Source organism: Typopeltis vanoorti, chromosome 3 (genome assembly GCF_054136105.1).
Source record: "Typopeltis vanoorti isolate ZY-2024b chromosome 3, IOZ_Tvanoo_1.0, whole genome shotgun sequence".
NCBI lineage: Eukaryota > Metazoa > Arthropoda > Arachnida > Uropygi > Thelyphonidae > Typopeltis > Typopeltis vanoorti.
Window position 1 is genome coordinate 2,359,406 of NC_143551.1, and position 12,186 is coordinate 2,371,591.

Genomic DNA, 12,186 nt, shown 5'->3' on the forward strand with positions numbered 1-12,186 from the left:
ATCCTTTCCACTTAAATTTTCTTCCCATATGTTAGCCTTGCTCTACAAAAATGTGCACAAATTCACATGGAGAGAAGAGGCAAGGAATAAGAAAAGTCTCATTAACTATGTTATTGTTGATAGTGATGTTTTCCCACTGGTGCAGGATACCAGATTGTACAGGGTATTTGAAATTGGAAGTGATCACCATTTAGTCTTGAGCAGGATAAAATTGAATTTCATATTGAAGAGAAGAATATGTAAGAAAGTTTTAATATTATTATTATTATTATTATTACCCCAAGACCTCATGGAGTCACTCTCATCTGGGAGGTCCTTTTATCACACACACACATCTCATCATACCGTGTCTTAAACACACTCAAACTCCTTGCAGACACCACACTCTCAGGCAAGGCATTCCAATCATTCACAACTCTGCACGAAAAAAACCTGCCTCTCACTCCCCTAATCACACCCTCTTTATACAGTTTCCAGGGATGACCTCTGATCTCCCACTATTCTCTGTAGAACTTCTCCACCATTGATCCTATAACAACCCCTTACCAACTCGTAGCTTTCTATCATATCTCCCCTCTTCCTCCTGTCCAGCAGACTCTGCAAATTACATCTTCTCAATCTTTCCTCATACTCGTCATTCCAGAGGTCAGAAACTACCTTAGTCAGTCGCCTTTGGACCCTTTCCAACATCTCTTCATCCTTCTGAAAACCTGGTGACCAAATCTGGGCACAATAGTCCATGTGTGGCCTAATCAAAGCCTTATACAACAGAACAAGAATCTCCCTACTTCTAAACGTCAGTGTCCTCCGCATCATTCCCAGAAGCCTTTGTGTTGCCTTTGTCACAATTTGGCGATGTGTCCCCTAAATTTTAGATCCTTATCCACTATCATCCCCAGATCTCTTATTTCCTCTACCTCCAACAATATATTCTCACCAAGCATAAATTCTGCAACCCATCTTTGTTTTCCAAATTTTAAAACCTTACATTTTGCAACATTGAACTCACATCCCCATTCCCGTGCCCAATCACTCAGTTTATTCAAGTCTTCTTGTAAGGCCACAACATCTTCACTACTCTTTATGGTTCGTCCTAACTTTGCATCATCAGCAAACAACTGAATATCTCCATCCAAATCTTCGCCAATATCATTAATATACAAGTTAAACATTAATGGCTCTAAAACACAGACCTCTGAGGCACTCCACTAGTGACTTTCCTTTTCCTGGATATCGCACCCCATACACAACTTGTTGATACCTCTCAGATAGCCATTCTCCAATCCAATGCACTAATCTAATATCCAACCCCATCTGCTCTAGTTTGATTATCAACTCATCATGAGGGAGTCTATCAAAAGCCTTTGCGAATTCCAAGTATATTACTGTGTATCCTTCTCCTCTGTCCAAGGAAGCAGTCCCTTTATTGTAATAAGTAAGTAGATTACTGAAATATGACCTCCCTTTAGCAAATCCATGCTGTCCATCAAAGATAATACCATTGTTGTCAACCCAACTCTGGATCCTAGTTCTCACAAGCTTCTCCAACAACTTAACCACGACACCTGACACACAGATAGGCCTATAGTTTGATGCTTGAGTTCGATCACCTCCTTTATGAAGTGGCACAATCTTGCCCTCCTTCCACTCCTTAGGAACTTGACCAAGTGCAACACTCATATTAAAAAAATATGTCAAGGCAGGTGTCAACTCCCTGGCACATTCCTTCAGAATACACAGTGATATATTATCAAGTCCCACAACCTTATTTACATCTAGTTTACTCAACTCCCCAAACACCTCTTGCTCACTTACAGTCAGTCTCTCCTCCCCATCATCAACTGTTCTCAATCTCTCCATGAAGAAGTCACATTCACAAGATCGAAAAATCTTTATGAACTGCTTATTAGGTATCTCCACCACACATTCTGCAACAGCTGTCTTTATACCATTTTCTCCAATCAATGTCATCCTTCCATAATCATTCTTTCTTTTGCTGGCTGCATATTGAAAGAACTCCCTAGGATTCTTTTTGGCTTCATTAACTAACTGCTGTTCATACCTCTCTTTAGCTACTCTCACCAACCAAGTCACCCTCCTTGCCTGGTCTTTGTAGACCTCATGAAAATGGTTATTTCCATTTCTCTTATGCTGCTTCCATAATGCCCTTTTTCTCTGTTTCGCATGCTTAATCTCTTTATTCATCCCTCTCACACCTACCTTATTTAACCTTCTCACCCTTTGAATACATTTAGACATTGCATCTACTAGATAGTTTTTGAAAATCCCCCAAGCTGCATTGATCTCTTTTCCAGCTAACTCCTCATTCCATGTTACACCTGCAAGCTGTCTTCTTAGCTCTTCATAATCACCCCCCCCCCCTCTTGTAGTTCCACATATACTCTTTTCTCACATGGGTCCTCACACTGCTGGCAACCACCCAGGTAATCACCTCATGGTCACTCTCACCAACTGGTGGATGATTTGACACCTCATTTATAATTACATCCTCTGATGAGATGACCAAATCCAAGACCTTCAATCCTCGTGTGCCCTGTTGCGTCATATATCTCTGATATTGATATATCGAGGCAATATATTTAACTTTATCCTTTCCTACTTCAGCTGCTATATCAAATTCTATCGCATGCATGTACCTCTTTGTTAAGTCGATTGCACCATTGTTATGTGACCTTCGTTAATATTAATCTTAACGTTATGTCTGGCTTCTCTTATACCTTTTCTTATGTAATTTAACCTTTTAAGGTTAAATTATGTAAGAAAAGGTATAAGAGAAGGTCACTCAGGCAAAATTTATTTTTTATCTGCACCAGCCTGGGCCTTAAGGTTAGTGATAAACTCAGCCTTTAGGGTAATCATAGAATATCAGGTGCCACTAATAATGTTAATTGAATTCTTAGAAGCCTTGGGTTCTCTGGCTTATTTTATTTGCAGTCGTGCCCTACTATTTTTAATTGGGGGTATTGAAAATTCCCGCACACACACATACACACACACACACACGATCACAGGTTCGAAGTTTTCTGAAGGGTCAGTCATCATGATCAGAAACACATGTGAGTAAGAAACCAAAATATTTATTAAACTCATTATATAATGCCATACAAGTTAAAGTAGTTATCAATTCTAATTTAATCTTCTACCTTTCTCTCACCCTCTCACTCTTAAAACAATTATGCATTGACCTCAAAATATTAGCAAGTTCAAAAACTCAACATATAATACATTCTTAATTACAGCTCAATTGGACATTTAGGCATTTTAGCACATTTATAATCTCTCTCTCTCAGATTAATTACGACAGAATCGCTATCTAACTGAAAGTTCTTAAAGTTCATTTTTAAAAGCATAGTCATTTACATAAATCTTAGTTCTACACTTTTTCTTCCATTACAAATTTTAATATGCATTCTCTTAACACTGTTAGTCAATTCCCAAAAGGGGCTAGAACAAGTGAGAGTACTTATCTATTCTTTATTGGTTTTCTTCCGTCCTTCTTTCTTTGTTTCGATTCTGGTTGTCTCGATCTTGTCGCAACATGGGTTACACGTGCTCGCCTGAGTTGGGCGCTATCTCTCTGCTAAGGTTTTACATCGATTGCCCTCTCATTGACGGCCTACAGTTGATCTTGCCGAAATCTGCTGCGGTGTCATGCCAGATCCTTTCGTAAGTCAGCCCTCCAAAATGAGAGCTGAACTGCGATGAACTCTTGGAGCACACAAAGAGAAATGCAGGAACAAGAAAAAACGGGGTGATTTACTTCCATGTCACGGGTTTTATGCGCTCCCTTAGAGCGCCACTTTTCCGAGTTTGAATTTCTCTTATCGTCTCACCCATTGGTCTCAGGCTGGGTGACTTCACTGATCAACATACGGGACTTCTTGTTTCCGGGAACTTATGTGTCATGATGTCTTCTCAGATGTGATGCCCGCGGGGCTAACGCTGCTCTTATAGTATTAGGACGATCTTTGCCCTATGTTGCTGAATAATACGCATTCTTTCATTTATAATATTTCACTAATGATTTCTCTCATATCTGCCCCTTTTGCTGACTTACATTCATGCTAGACATATAGATACATTAATTTAAATTCACATAATTCACAGTTTATCATACAAGATGTTGTTACAAAAAAAAAAGATAGTTACGCTGCGCTAAAAGATAAGTATGCATATATATTTTTTGTTAATTGTTACATTCTGGAATGGTGACGTCATGTAAAATTTGAAGTTGCCTATTTCAGATCTAACAGCCCTCTGTTACATACTGTCTGAGGTAGTTATCCCTCAAAAACTCAAGAAACTCATTTTCTTTACTTCCAGTTGCTATCTCATCATTCCAGTCTATATTGCCATAATTAAAATCACCCATAATGATCACCCTTTTCTTATTTGCTTGGCTAATTTCACTATACATTTCACTATCACCACCGTCCACATTACCTGGTCTATAACAACATCCCACCAAGTATTTGATTCCATTCACCTCTATCTCGCACCATACTGCCTCAAAACCACTGGCATTATTTCCATCTTGCATCTCTACTTTGTATGGACATAACTCTTTCTCTATCATCAATAACACTCCCCCCTCCCTTTTTACCCCGTCTATCCTCACGAAACACATCATACCCTTCCATCTCTTCCTGCCAGGATATCATCCTCTTAGAACCATGTCTAACTTATTCCGACAATCTTTGAGTGAACAAATGCAATTAGTGCAACCATTTCATCTGCCTTGTTTCTTATACTTCTAGCATTTGTATACAAACACAACAGTTCATTTCTGGATATACAGAAATGAGCTGTTGGAGAGATCACTCGATGTGATCTCTCCATGCTCGACTGGGGCTACTACATTTTAGAACCCTTTTCAATTCCAACTGTTTCCTCTTGATGCCTGGTTTCCCATTCCTTTCCTGCCTACAAATGCTCTCACTCCCCTCTTGGAGCATCCACCTTTCTCATGCTGTGTACCCCTGTCCACCTTGAGCCTCCCCGTTTCCCTGCTCCTCTTGCACACCCATTCTCTCATTTTCTATATTCATACCACTCAGAGCAAGTGAATAAAAACTTTTAAATTGAATAAAAGTTGAGCAGCTCTCAGATGTGAACTGTAGACTAAAATACACAAATATTATCCATGAAAAAATGAAAGAATTTGAGAGCAGGAACCAAACCTTGGAGATTCAGTGGCAATCCCTGAAGAAAACACTGATTGATTCAGCCAGAGAGGCATATGTTGAGGTTGTGTGCAAGGATAGAAAATTCAGAACTCGTGATGTAATTTATCGTCTGGCCAACGCACTGTTCTCAGGAAATTATAGAATGAAAAAAGTATCGTCATCACCAGAGCAGATAAGGATAATGCCATGGAATACAATTGATAAATGGAGATTATCCTCTGAGATCGCTCTACCTACATCTCACTAGAACACGACCTTACAAAAACACAAGTCAAAAAATTAAAAACTTACTTAAAAAAGTATCTTCACTGGCTGCCAGACATTACGAAAAAACTCAAAACCTTTCTGTTCCCATCTCTCTGACTCTCCCCTCACTGGACTTTAAACATCCTGTATGAAAAAAATCGACCCATTTTAAAACCCTAATAGAAAATCTAACCTTAAATAACATATTGGTAAGCTTTCACATCTCCTCACTGTTTATCAATATTCCCTTAATTGATACCTTAACACTCCTAGAAAACGTTTTTCCTTCTCACATCTTAGATCTCTTTTCCTTTGCCATCGATTCAGGTTATTTTTCTTGGAAGAACACAATCTACAACCAGATAGAGGGAACAGACATGGATTCCCCCCCCCCTTGTCCATTTTATATGGAAAATTTTGAAAAACGAGCCATACACTCAGCTCCTCTCAAACCTTCTGTCTGGCTAAGATATGTAGATGATATGATCATTATTTGGCCTCATGGCCCAGACACATTAGACTCCTTCCTCAACAGTCTACATCCAAGAATACAGTTTACAATGGATAAGGAAAAGAACAATTATTTACCCACCACACTAGTTAAAAATACTAGTGTGGTGGTGGTGATAAACAGTAGATGGGATTGGTGTTGATGATGGAGATGAAGAGATGTAGAGCAGGTGTCCTCCCCTGATGAGTCTTTGGATTCCTTGGAGGTGTCGCAAAATAATAATAACCACTCTTCAACCACACATGCTGTGGGTTCAAATCCTGCTGCAGGCATTGGTGTTTGTAAATGTCTCTATGAAAGTGGGAGATGAATTTCATTGCCAGTGTGAGACAGGTTAAACAACAAAATGTGCCATGTTTGGTCTCTAGAGCAGAGTTTCTGGACTATGTAAAAAATAAATCAAAAAATACAAATACCTGTGTATATATATATATATATATCATCATCATCAAATTCCTGATATATATCCTCAGGTGGTGTGCAGGATATGATAGTACTACATGAAAAATTTATATCATTACCAACTTCCTATCTACAATTTTCCTCCAAATCACTCTGTTAAATGTCAAGACTCCAATATTATTAGGTCTTATATTTCTAACTTTTAAGGCCTTTTTTACTGTATCAATCCACCTATATCTTGGTTTTACTCAGAATCTTTTTCCTGCCAACCTGGCAGAGAACACTTGTTTTGCTAATCTTTCCTCTCCCATTCTGCTTAAATGACCATACCACCTGAGATTAGCCCTGCTACTGCATTCCAGGATGCTGATAATGCTTTCCTAATATCCTCATTTTTAACATGATATTACCATTGATACCATTTATTCATGCTCCTAATCTTTCTCAGGACTCTCATATCTGTGGTGTCTAGTCTTTGGTCAAGTGTTTTACTTCTAACCCAGCTCTCAGATGCATAAGTTAAAATTGGTTTAAACACTGTCTTATATACAGCTAATTTAGTGTTTTGGCTAATTTCTCTCTTATTCCATATAAATTTATTCAGTTGACTTCCTACCATTCCAGCTTTATTGATTCTGTTGTCTATTTCCATATTTAACTTACCATCTTCACTAAATATCGTGCCTAAGTAGCTGAAATGTTTTACTTGTTCTATAGGTTCTCCATTCACAATGCAGTTGATATTTTCAATGTTTCTGCCTATTTTCATTGTCTTTGTCTTTTTAATGCTGATGTTCATAGCATATGACAAACAATATTAAACAGGAATTGCATGCAAAAAAGAGACTATGGAAGAGATATAAAGAGACAGCTGAATAGAAGATGCATGATGAGTATAAGACACAGGCCACAAAAGTGACTAGTATGGTAAAGAATACAAAACTGGAATATGAGAGGAGATTGGCCCTATGATCCAAAGAAAATCCTAGGGAATTTTTTAGATATGTGGCCAGTGGTTGGAGAAATGACTGTGTAAGAATGATGTTGTGGGATAAAATGGGAATAGAGTGACTGATGCAGAGGACATAGTGGAATTGTTCAATGAACACTTTATTGGAGTATTTCATCCTGGATGAGTCAGTTTTAATGCTAGAGGGATTGGGCAGGTTCAAGGTTTAGAAGTACAGGAGGAGAGTGTGTTTCAAATACTGAGTACTCTGGATGTCAGTAAAGCTGTGGGACTGGATGGTATTTCACCACAAGTTTTGAGAAAATGTACTAGGGAGCTGACAGTGCCTTTGACCTGGCTTTTCAATGAAAGTCTGGCTGTGGGAAAGGTGCCCATGGAATGAAAGGAAGGTAAGATAGTGCCATTGCATAAGGGCAGTAGCAGACTGGAAGTGTCTAATTATAGGCCTGTTTGTGTGTCATCAGTAGTTAGTAAGATCTTAGAGAAAGTAGTGAAGGACTATACACAGCAATGGGGAGATGAGGATAATGTTATCTGTGAGAATCAACATGTATTTGTGAAGGGGTGCTCTTGTTTTAGCAATATGCTAGTCTTTTATGATAAAGAGACAAGAACCTTAGATGAAGGAAAGGCATATATTGCCATTTTCTTGGACTTAGCAAAGGCATTTGACAGGGTACCACATGATAAGCTGATATTTAAGTTGCAGCACATGGGTCTGGATGTCAGATTGGTCAACTGGATTCAGAATTGGCTGTCCGATAGGTATCAGAGAGTTGTGTATGGTGGGTCAGTTTCAAGGAAGCAGAGGGTTGCAAGTCAGGTCAGTGAATTGCAAGGTGATATTCAGTTGTTTGCAGATGATGCGAAGCTGGGGTAGAATTATTAGTAATAGTGCAGATGCGGCAGTCCTGCAAGAGGATTTGAATAAGCTAGATAAATGGGTAAATGAATGGGGGTTTCGGTTTAATGCAGCAAAATGTAAGGTCTTGAGGTTTGGGAAAAATCGATGGGACACTGCATATTCTATGGGAGGAGTTATACTGGCAGAAGTAGGGCAGACAAGAGATCTGGGGTTGATGATTGATAGAAACCTGAAATTTAGGGGACATATTGCAAAGGTGGTGAAGGTAACACAGAGGATTGCTGCAATAATGAGAAGGATGCTGACCTGCAGAGATAAAACAGTTATCATTCCGTTGTATAAGACTCTGATCAGACCACACTAGGACTATTGTTCTTAGATTTGGTCCCCAGGATTTGAAGGGGATAAATTAACTCTCGAAAGGGTACAAAGGTCATCATCATCATCATCAAATTCCTGCCATGTACCCTCAAGGGGTGTACAGGATATGACAGTACTACATGAAAAAATTACATCATTACTAACTTCCTATCTACAATTTTCCTCCAAATAAGTCTGTTACTTGTCAAGACTCCAACATTATCAGACCTTATATTTCTATCGTCTAAGGCACTTTGTACCATATCAATCCACCTATATCTTGGTCTTCCTCTGGGTCGTTTTCCTGCAAACCTGGCAGAGAACACTTGTTTTGCTAATCTTTCCTCTCCCATTCTATTTAAATGACCATACCACCTGAGATTACCTCTGCTAACACATTCCTGGATGCTGACAATGTCAAGTTCTTTCCTAATAACCTCATTTTTAATATGATATTGCCATTGATGCTGATTCTGTTGTCTATTTCTATATTTAGTTTACCATCTTCAGTAAAAATTGTGCCTAAGTAGCTGAAATGTTTTACTTGTTCCACAGGTTCTCCATTCACAACACAGTTGACATTTTCAATGATTCTGCCTATTTTCATTGTCTTTGTCTTTTTATTGCTGACCTTCATACCATATCTATTACAACAGCTATTCAATTTAGTCAGAGAATCTTGCAGACTTGTAGCGGATTTATTTAGAAGTATAACATCATCCGCATAAAGCAAAGAGCTGACATTAACATCTCCAATTTTGATATCAGGTTTAATACCACATTCCTTCATAATGTGATCCATATAGATAATGAATAACAGAGGGGATAATGTACATCCTTGTCTCACACCAGATTTAACATTAAACCATCTTCCTGTACTTCCTTCAATTCTAACTGCTGACTCACAACTCAAATAAAGACGAAGTATTGCTTGATATAATGCCCCATTGACACCATATAACTGCAGCGTATTGAATAGCTTCTCTCTTGGCACCTTGTCATATGCCTTTTCCAAATCGACAAAACTTAAATACAGATCTTTGTTATATTCCCATGCTTTCTCGACTATTTGTCGTAAAGTGAAGATCTGATCCTGACAGCCTCTATTTGGCCTGAATCCAGCTTGTTCTTCAACAAGCTTTTCTTCCACAATTCTTCTCAACCGTTTCTCAAGTATATTTGCATAGATCTTGCCATGAATACTCAGTAGGGAAATACCTCTGTAATTCTCACGTTCAGTTTTATTTCCCTTTTTATATATGGGTACTATGAGAGCTCTACTCCAATCATCGGGAATTCGTCCCTCTGTCCAGGCTTTCTGAACTATGCAGTGCAGCCACTGTAAGACCTTATACCACCATACTTCAGCATTTCTGGTCGAATATCATCTACTCCTGCTGCCTTTCCACATTTCAAGCCTTTGATGGCTTTTTCTACTTCAAGTATGGATATGTATTCCTGACTGCATGCCTGGTCAGTGTTTTTTATCACTGTGCTGTCATCACTGCTTGTTTCATTTAGCAGTTTTTCAAAGTAATTACTCCATACTTCAAGGATATCTTTTTCTCCTGTTTTCATTTCACCTTTATCATCTCTAATTCCTTTTACAGCACTCTTTCCTCCATTCCTAAGCTTCTTCAACAACCTCCAGAATATTTTGCCACCTTCTTGATATGTATTTTCTATATTCTTCTGTTTTCATTTCACCAAAGTCCTCCCATGACTTTTGTTTAGCTAGTTTTACACACTGTTTAGCTTTCTGACATTTGTCTCTGGATTCTGTAAGAGTAAAAGCTGACTTATTTGCCAGGAACTTTTGATATGCTTTCTTCTTTTCCTTCACTGCCCCTTTAACTTCCTGTGTCCACCAGGGAGTTCTGATTTTTTTATCTTTGCACACAACCTCACCACATGCCTCTCTGGCAGAATCAATCAATGTTTCCTTCAGAGTTTGCCACTGAATCTCCAAGGTTTGATTCCTGTTCTCAAACTCTTTCATTTTCTTTTCAATAATATTTCTGTATTTTAGTCTACAGTTTACATCTGAGAGCTGCTCAACTTTTATTCGCTTTAAAACTTTCTTACATGTTATTCTTTTCGATATGAAATTCAATTTTATCCTGCTCAAGACTAAATAGTGATCACTTCCAATTTCAAATCCTCTGTACACTCTGGTGTCCTGCACCAGGGAGAAAACATCACTATCAACAATAACATAGTCAATGAGACTTTTCTTATTCCTAGCCTGTTCTCTCCATGTGAATTTGTGCACATTTTTATGTTGGAACATGGTGTTAGTAATAACCAGTCCATGTCCTGAGCAGAAATCCAACAGATATTTGCCGTTATTATTAGCTTTGCTCTTTTCTCCAAATTTTCCCAAAATATTTTTGTATGTCTCACAATCATTTCCTACTCTGCTATTTAGATCCCCAACAAGGACCAACTTTTCCTTTTTTATTGTGCCAGTTGCTTTTTCTAAAGCGTCAAAATATTCCTCCACTTCTACCTTAGTAGAACCTTCTGTTGGACCATAGGCACGAATAAGTCTCATTGTCCAGTTCCCCATTCTCATATTTGCCCACATTACTCTACTTGAGACTGACTGCCATTCAAGAAGATTAGCCTCGTATTTTGTGTTGAATACTATGGCTACTCCTTCTTTTCCTTGATTGTTATTGCCTGAATATAACATTTTGTATTTATTGCTCAGAAAGATCTCGCCAGTTTTGGTCTTTTTTGTTTCAGTCACCCCTATTATGTCGATCTGGTACTTATCTAATTCCTCAGCTAGCTCCATTTCTTTGCCATTCAGGCTTCTTACGTTGATAGTACCGATCTTTAACTCTGGTGATGTTGAGTTGGGGTTTGTTTTCAGATTTGTTCCAGTAGCTGACTTTTCGCTGTTCGCCCTGGTTCCCTGGCGCAGTCAACGGGCGCCTTGTTTAACCGGGCGACGCCCCAGCCGGCATGAAATTTTGTCATGTTGTACCATCATTTTTTATTTTGGTTTAACCAATAAGAATACAATTTGGTCGGCTAAATCCCAAATTGCCAGCCCATCCTCGTTCATTCAGTATCAAAGTAGATACCCAACAGGGTGCACCACGAGAAGGTGAGGATTGGACATTAGGTCAGAAGCCCTGGTCGGTTCTCCGCATTCCTTTAAAGGCTATGTGGAGGTCTCCTTTCAGTTATACAGCTTTGACCCTTAAGCACTCCTTACAAAGGGTACAAAGGTGGATAACAAAGATGGTTTCAGGACTGTACAATGATAATTATGAGGATCAGCTGAGGGAATGTGGTCTACAGAGTTTGGTGGATAGAAGAAGGAGAGGTGATATGATTGAGACTTTTAAAATGTTGAGAGGTGGTTACAGGGTTGACACTAGGGAGTTCTTTCACTTGGTTGAACAGCGGGAAGGAGTGTTGACAAGAGGCCATCCCTGGAAGTTACGAAAGGAATCTTTGAGCAAGAGGGTGAGGAATGGTTTCTTTGCATGGAGGGTGGTTGAACCATGGAATGCATTGCCTGATAGAGTGGTGAGAGCGAGAATGGTCAGTGAGTTTAAGGAGTGGTATGATAGACTTTGTGTTTCTTAGGAAGGACCTCCCGTGATGAATC

The 12,186-nt window shown here is 38.9% G+C and overlaps 1 protein-coding gene across 11 annotated transcripts in view; it reads left to right on the forward strand.

Annotated features, from left to right (window-relative positions):
- The window catches only part of LOC150107864 (endonuclease V-like), a 299,756-nt gene that overhangs the window by 195,860 nt on the left and 91,710 nt on the right, over positions 1 to 12,186 (forward strand). The gene's annotated exons all lie outside the window — the stretch shown is intronic.